Genomic DNA, 9,195 nt, shown 5'->3' on the forward strand with positions numbered 1-9,195 from the left:
AACCACATAGGTATTATCTACCTCTTCAGATTTATTTACGCCCATTTAAAGCACACAGTCTCTCAAACCTCCTGGGCTACTCATACAAAACTAGTCTCCCTCAGCTTCTTCGATAACTAAGCTATTTCAAAGTGGAAGAACTTTTCAAATGGTACCAGTATGTCCTGAGATTAGCGCGTTCAAGTAAACTAACTCATAGCACACACAAGAGTCGATGATGTAACCCCCGCACTCAGAGACATTTAATGATTACTTAAGTCACTCCTTAGTGACAGATTCTCATAGAAATTCTGCACTAAGGAACGGCTTAAGTAACCATTAAATGTCTCTGAGTGTTTCCATAAGTGTTGTAACCCATTGTATGTCGGAGCGCAGATATAGGTACGCGAGAGACAATTGATTTTCTTTTGTTTTATTCTTAGCTAGATAGAAGCAGTTAAACAAACTTATAGATGACACATACATCATTAAAATTACTTCCTATAACCACCCCTATTAATATATAAAACTTAAAACAAAAACAATTCAGCTTTGTAAGCTACTGAAGTACTGAAACGCGTACATGCGTGGGGTCTCGCGACTCGTTGTCGCGCGCGATCGATAACATTGTCTGGCTGACACCCCTACTGTTACGTCACTGTTTCTACTGCTAGCCTGAGGAGTGAGGAGTAGCCTGAGGAGTGAGGAGTAGCTTGAGGATACTGAATACAGGAATTATTGTTGTACTCACTTTAAGAAAAAAAAACTTGTCAGCCTGTATTTTAGGTTTTGAAATTGCAACATGTGAGCTAGCTGGTCGAATATTTTCATCTATTGGGGACTTAATTTCTAGAGTCGAGGAGTGATGAGTAAACAGAGTATCGTAGATAGTAAAATTCTTGAAGACTTTCAAAAAGGATACTATAAGTTGGTATTAGGGTTTGGAGTTGTGCCTGACAGTCTATGGTGCAGTCGATCATTTTAAACATTTGGGGACTTTAGATTGCTTTCTAGCTGTGAAGAGTGAGAGGAACCTAGATCGAAATAAGGCACATTTTTAATCCTATCTAATAGAGGTTTTTGTAACCAGCACCAGTCTATCATTGCTAGTTGCAATTGAGAGACCGTTCGTTTGACACATATCTTAAAGTTGGTGAATACTTGGGACAAAGGTGAAACACTGATTTCTCAAAGATAAATACAGCTGATGTAATGATGCAATGGCATACTCTATAATTTTATTGATAACAAGCAATTCTATACCGAGCTGTTTTACGTTCATCTGTAAACTAAACTGCAAAGCTAGAAGAGAAACCTATTTTTTTTTTGCCGACACCTCCCAAGATACCAAGACACTTTCACCACCAATCAAAACAATCGGCCTTTAGGTAAAAATGAAATTTCAGCACATACACGACTCGCCCCGCCCCCGACTTCGCCTGCCAACCACACAATAGGTTAACAATACCCCACACAATGAACACAAAGGGACTAACTGTCATCCCATTGTGGGGAACAAAGAAAGCCACGCCCACAACAAAGGCGGCTTTGTTTCATCTCAAATACAAAGATTCTGATTGGAGGAGAAATCTCCCGTGTGTAGGCCACCCGCGGTCAAGAATGTTTTGGAAAAAATATCATGCTACACACTTGGTAGCTCAAACTATTAATAGTCCACCTTATGGGTATAAAAATAGAGTTGATATCCGCGTGGGGTGAAAGAACAGATGCTTTTAATCGACCAGAATTTGATCCGAATTAAATTGACAGCTCTCTATAAATAGTGTTTTTTTAATGCATTATTCTTTTCGTTGGGGGAATTTCAACCTTAAGCTCCACAATACAGGGTGGTTTTTCGTTTGTAGAAGTGTGGCTTATTTTTTTCAGTTTACGACTTAGTGTATTGGTAGTTTGGAAGGCAGTTGTTAGATTTTGACGGCAGATACACGACGGTTATAATTTATTAACTTCTGAATAGTTTGGGCTTAATTAGTTCGTTGTATAATTAGGTCATTTATCAATTTTGTAAGTATATTATGTATATGTAGGTATGTGATATGTGGATAACGAACGTGTTTCTAAAACCGTACTATAAACCGCTGTTTTTACTCCAGGGAGGAAGCTAAGAAACTGATGCAACATAGGTACTTAAGGTTTAGTGATCCGTTAACGCGACCGAAGACTATGGTGTCTATTCTGAGTTCTGATGATAGGTTTTTAGGTATGGTATAGTAGTTAAGCTCACCAGACGGTGCTTACAATAAGTTTTTCAGTAGAGGAAGGTACTTATAAGTACACGTTTTAATTCCTCACACATGTTTTTTTCATTAAGTTGCTTAGAAATACTATTACGAATCTAACAATTAACAATCTAACAAACAATCTTATACAAGACTTTTAAAAACATCCTTCTCAAAATTCAAATCACTTTTTTGTAGGTGAATACTAATTAAATACCTACAGCATATAAAACACATTTAAATACTCCTAACGAAGTATCGCATTGTTGCCAATTTATTCCCAAAATAACCTCAATACGGTACACTTCAAGCCAAATAAACGGACGCCACTCGAGAATGGCAAAATTGCCAAGTTGTCGTTAAACGTCGAGGGCACGTACTAAGGGGCAAACACATTCGTCTAAGTGTTCCAGGGACTGGCAAATTGCCACTCAAGACGGACGATGGTGCCAAGTCAATGGCTCGAGCTGCCTAATGATTTTGGCCAGAAGTGTATTTAGGTTTATTTAAGACGTGTAGTAGTAGCTAAATGATACAGTCGTTTAATTCTATCAACAATTGTACGAATAGAGGGTCGTGTATTACCTACCTATCTATAGAGCTTTAGAAGGCCAGCAACTTACAAGTACCAAAAATTATATTGCCTACATAGCGACTGTAATGCCAAATCGTTACTGCAGAAATTATTCAAACTCACTTTTCCATAATAAACTATCTGTGGTGGAAGAATAATAAAGATTTCGACAACTCTGTCCCAATCACATAGCGCTACCTGGCGGAAAACATTAAGACTAATTTACAGCGCCATCTGTTTTCCAATGTTAGAACTTGCAGAGCTACATGACAACGCAAGTAGGATTCAAACCGACTGTTCACAGCGACGCATTGTGTTAAGTAGTTCGCAAAAAGTTTGTTAGATGGCGCTGAACTCAAATTTCTCACTTTTGCAGATTATGTGTTTGCTTCTTTCGCTTTTTTTCAATAAATTGATCGTTTCTGTTGTTCATAAGCATATATGAAGACTGGATCATTAATCAATTATATATCGATTATTGTTTATCGTCATATCACTCTGACCATGCTTCCAGCAGGGTCTTCCTAGTTTTCGACGACATTTTTGTCATAAACAAGGATAACAATGCGTTAATTTATTTGTAAACTATAAGTTTTAGCGATTGTTCGACCATGTACTTGTTCATGGTCATGGCTATCTATTTACGAAGTAACTATTATAGTAATCGGTGCTACTGGTTACGTCATTACCTACTTTAAGTATGCGCCGATAAAAAGTACAAAGATTAAACGAGTTACTTAGTAACAACGTTGACCAATAATGTTTATTAGGCGTATTTTCTAGTTCCTTTATTAATTAAACTTTAGGTTAGCACGATACACATAAACATTCTTGAGATTCGTCACGATCATAAATCACGATAAGTAGGTAAATTGATACATTACAAAAAGTAGTAAGTATCCACTAATCTAAACAAATTATACACTAACTAACAAAAAAAGACAATAATTGATATCAATTAGCATCACCTATTCAATTTGTACACAAAAGTGATAAAAAATATACGGATCGATTAAAACGCGAATGCTATGTATAATTTTGACCGAGATATGCAAGGACCGTGTGGCCTAATGGATAAGGCGTCGGACTTCGGATCCGAAGATTGCAGGTTCGAGTCCTGTCACGGTCGAAATCATGTTTTGTATTTTTAACTACACAATGCAAAGGAGAGTATTATTTTTATTGCTAGTTAAGTTTATAACGAAGATTAGAATGAGGGTTTTCTAAAATGGCGTCCACCAGGTGGCAGCACCGAGTCGTCAGGTCCAGATAACTGTCAAAGTGCTTATCTTTACTATGAATAGTGAACGATTTTAGTGTTTTTTTTATTTTATAATTAAAGCACTGCATTATTGTTTTACTATTGAGGTTGAGTAAATAAAAAAAACTAAATCATATTGTGTTAACAAATTTTTCAACAAGCTTTTCCTTAGTACCAGTGATTTTTGCACCCTCTCTCTTAGCTCAATTTTTAGTTCGGAAACCTTATTCTGACCGTAGTCCATAATAAAATCAATAACACTTCCAATATAACAGAATTTCAATAAACAATAAGTTCGGACCCTACAATTCCATACTATTTGACAGCTGTTTGGACCTGACGCATACGAAGCGCCGCCTGGCGGCAGAAAAAATATCAAAAACCCTCATTGTATATGCTTTCACTTTTACTGTAATAATGTATACTTACTGTATACAGTATGAGAGAATGATTAGGGGTATATTATAAAGACTACTTATTAATTACATAGGTACAATGCATTTGCAACAATACAATTACGAAAAATGTTATCTTAATAATTCAATATTTTAAAGGCTAATATTTAAGGTGAAAGGTCCAAACAGTCTTGGAAAAAGGAAATCAAAGAAATCTTAAGGGTATGATTTAAGCTGTCACCAATTTAATTCATTTTGTGTTTCTTAAATAATAGGGTTTGCCCTCAAAATAGTAGATTTGTCACCAAAATGTATCACCAAACAGTATAAAATCAATTCCACAATAAATTACCGAAAATCATGGAGATATGGGGTCAAGTACCAAATAAATGGTTTTGTATGTATTATAATAGGTTTGTCCTAATAGTATTTAAGCAAACTAATTTAAAGAGATCACCAATAAATCATATATTATTTCACTAGAAAATTTCATGAAGGTCTAAAAATGTAGGGTAGTCGTCTTCATCCTTTGAACCAAAAGAGCCTACTACTTAAGTGGCCATGTGCCTCCCCCAAGGGTCTTAATTTCCACAGGTAGTATAAATATATTTAAATTAAATTTCTAGCTGAATAGTAAATAAAACACTTAATTAAAGTCAAACCTGCTCGCGGGAGGACTTAATGAGCGCATCCGGCCGTGGTCTCGCTGTGGCGGCATATTGGGCTGACATAGTGTAGTCTCAACATATGACATGTCATCGACTCGAAAGAAGAAGAAGAAGAAGAAGAAGAAGAAGAAGAAGAAGAAGTCAAAATAATCAATATTTATTGTTAGAAATATCAATCACTGAATAATCAGCGCTGGTTTGGATTTTGAAGGGCGCCCCCTTTTTCTTTTCTGGCCGATAAGTAAATGTTTTGCTTCCGGTGGGGAGCTAATAAAATGCACCCACAACAATGAACGTAATCTTGCATCTCGCTGCCTCCTACAACCCATTCTTTGAGGCCCGAAACGCGCCAATTTGTCTCCCTTCCCTTGCTCTTCCCTTTGAACATATTTTCATTAAAATTATAAACTGATGTATTAAATTGGTAACGAATACATGATTTTCATAACTGAACGAAATAAAATGTAACTACTGTATTGGTGACAAAATAACAAATAAAAAGGAGTCGCAGTCAGGGATCGATTAATCGATTTATTTGGTGACAGATCTACCATTCTGAGCACCAAGCTATTATTTAAGTAATAAAACTATTATTATAAGAACGAAGTTTATATTCATGTAATGCACTTCAATTTTATTGGTAATCCATCTCATATTTTACACATTATATTAACAATAATTTGGTAATTCATACCTGGGAACACTCTTTGTTTATCTGAGAACGAAAATATTTCGTGGCGATAGATCTATTTATTAGGTGATACAACTTGATGACAAATATAAATTTTGGTGACAAAAAATGTAGTTCCCAAATCTTAACACGACCCTACTTAACTGCCATCTACCGAATAATTTGGGAACTAGTCAAAATGGATTGCCCGCCGCAAGCACCATTTGTATTCGTCGCTTCAGTTTTCTATTAGTTCCAATATTTCGCACTAGTTGGTGCATCTTTTTAGATGACTTAAAAAAAAAACTACTGTAAGAAAAATCTAATCGCATAATGTTCAAATCAAATTAAAAGTTTTAGTTTAAATGTTACTATTTAACATTATTAATTAATATCATTCCATTGTAATAAAACCTCAACTATTTTCAGTGATAGACGATAGTTGCATCATTGTGCCACAGATGGCGCTAATCAGTTAATCAGTTTTTAGGTCCGCAGAGAGAATGTTAAAGAAAAATTCAAATTCGATTGTATTGTGCAGAAATATTTTATTACAAAACAATAAGTTGAAGAAGATGTACTTACTGGCTAAAGTTGCAAGCAGTACTTAGTAGTTTAGTTAGCAGTATGTTTGGTTATATTCAGAAAAATAGGGAGATTTTTTCTTTTATAGAAAAGTAATATGAAAGTCACGAAAATATGACACAAAAAACTTGGAGACATGGTAACTACATAGGTATCAGACCAAAATAAACACAGCTCACTGCTTCGTGGGTAGTTGTACTTTTGTCAGGCAGGATATAAGTTGGCCGGTCAAAGGGCGACTCATATCCGGGTCTTTATATCCGCGCCAGACGGTAGGCAGGGCTGCATTCTACTTATGTTACTTTGCTTTATACTTACTGGGTTTTATCTTTTTTTAGATAGGATAGGCTTTATTCATGAAGAGATTTTTAAAAGTAAAAAAATACTGGGTAAATACTGCTGATTTCCTTAGGTTGCCTACTGTTGAGTATCCAAATACCAAATGTTTTCAACCCAGACGCTCGCTTTGGTATGTCAGGAAGCTAAAATTATAAGTTACAACACTTACAACTTGAAAATATACACACCAGGATAACGATTTTTCTTAGAAATGTAATCTATGTGCATTAAATGGAACACAATGTACTGATCTTTTTAAAAACTCATGGTTTGGTTAAATATCGGCTGCAGGCTCTACTATCAACACTGTTTAAAATTTCCTTCTAAACAACCCCATATTAAAATTTCCTCTTTATTCCTCTCAGTTTCTATTAAACAGACACTTTATAAACTTCTTAAGAAAATTCTATCACTTCACTTCGTATAAGAAAACTACATATAATCCATAAAAATGACGTCATATCATATAAAACGAAGGCACATTATGCAAACACTGAACTACCGAACGGGGCGGTGATACTAAAATTTTATCACCGAAAATATTCCTAACACAACCTAAGAAAGTCTCAGTGTGTCAATAAAAATGTATGAAACTATTCTATTCTGTGGTCCTAAAGCAATTTTTTTCACATCGACGTACAGTTGAGAAATGGGACGATTACAAAATTGATGGCCCCGTCTTCAAGACGTTTATTACTGAAACGATAACCGGGGAGCTTTTTAGAAATATATTGACATGATTTTTTACGTAAAATGTAGCGATTTAGGGAGTTTATAGGATAGCGCCATCTATTGGTGATGATGGGAACTGATTTTATTATTTATGAGATTTATTTGTTGCGCTATTATAACAACAAGTAAAAGAAACTTGTACCGATTTATCTATTCGTCAGATTTAATATTTAATTGACTTTCATTCGAATTTTTCCTTCAATTTGCAAATGTTCTACGTAAATTATGTAAAATCTGTACCTACATTACTGAAGTCCTAATACCTACCAGAATAAAAATAGATTAACATGCTAACAACTTAGCCCAACAACAGCGCAAACGCAAAATCCGAAACGCGACACTGAAAATTCAGAAAATTAGGATCGAAAGTTTTGCTACATAAAAATGAAGGTTTCACATTAGGCCGGTCCCTTAGGCGATCGCACCCTAATAATAAACTTTAAGGTACAAAGAATATTTACTGAAAAAATCCCCGGTATTATTTACCCAAAAAGGTTTGAAACATAAAGAAATTTCGCACCATTTGTAAACAAACGATGCTTGTGTACAACATTTTTGGGCGAAGCCGTAAAGTATATGAAATGTAGTTTCGCCCTTTTTCTTGTTGGTGAGGAAGAATTGAGATGTTATATTTAAATTTCCATTGTCTTGTATCTTAGGTAAAGAAAGGGCAGAGTTTTGAATAAGTTTCCTCATAGCAGCACAGCACCATCAGACATGCAGGCCCGCCGTAAGCGGGCGTGCAGCGCGTGCACCGCACGCGGGCGGCACGTCCTAGGGAGCGGCAAATCGAGCGACTTATCACGTTATATTAAAAAAAAAACAATATCTTTTTACCAATTATTTGATTTCAATATTTCCGAACACAGCAATAGCGCTAAGAATATTACTTACACTGCCGGTTTCAGTTACATCTGTTGATCATTTTCAAAATTAAAAATTATTACATACGATTTAAGATCAACAATTGGCGTAGCGTGGGGGGAGAGAGCAGGGGGGGCAAATACCCTGGGCGGCAATAGTGCACGGGGGCGGCAAAATTAACCCATACGGCAAAATTAAACCATAATTACGTAATAAAAATATTTTTACTAAAAATAGATGAGTAGATTAGCAATAAAATTTCAGAAAAACCGCCCTCGCTTTGGTCGTCCCCTATCAATTTTGATGGGTTCATCCTTTGCATCCCCAAAAAAATTCGCGCTAGCTGCGCTCGCGCCTTCATGTCAGATATCGCAGACAGTAGCGGTTTTGTAGGGCGCGGTTGGGTGACGGCCCAGGACGCCGGATATAAGGGGCGCCGCAGGCGCCCCCAACCAGGCCTTGATCAGAATGTTACTCCTATATTTGTTTTAAATTTCATCAAAGATTGCAACTTACAAGAACTGTATCCAAATGAATGGATAGCATCAGGGCCATCTTAACCTATGGCGCAGCGTGTGCGAATAACCCGGGCGCCGCGGGCTCAGGGGCGCCCAAGGCGAATTTGTGTTTAATTCGGCGTTAAATTTGAGAAATTCTCGAAGAAACACTACTTTTATGTCCCAAAACTCAAAAATTTTCGCGCTCGCTTTCCTCGCGGTTTCCTTACTTTACGCTTCAATTTTTTTATCACATATAGCTACTTTTCATGTCCCAATACTCAAAAAAATTCGCGCTCCCTTCGGTCGCGGCTTCTTCAGTTCACAGTCGCTTTTTACTATATATGTTTAGGACTTTTAGTGATCCAAAACTCAAAAATTTTCGGGCTTG

The 9,195-nt window shown here is 36.3% G+C and overlaps 1 non-coding gene across 1 annotated transcript; it reads left to right on the top strand.

Annotated features, from left to right (window-relative positions):
* Positions 1 to 3,849: 3,849 nt before the first annotated feature.
* Trnar-ucg (transfer RNA arginine (anticodon UCG)) lies at positions 3,850 to 3,922 on the top strand. The gene has a single exon. It is a non-coding gene; the product is annotated as a tRNA-Arg (tRNA).
* Positions 3,923 to 9,195: the final 5,273 nt, after the last annotated feature.

Source organism: Helicoverpa armigera, chromosome 6 (genome assembly GCF_030705265.1).
Source record: "Helicoverpa armigera isolate CAAS_96S chromosome 6, ASM3070526v1, whole genome shotgun sequence".
Lineage (NCBI taxonomy): Eukaryota > Metazoa > Arthropoda > Insecta > Lepidoptera > Noctuidae > Helicoverpa > Helicoverpa armigera.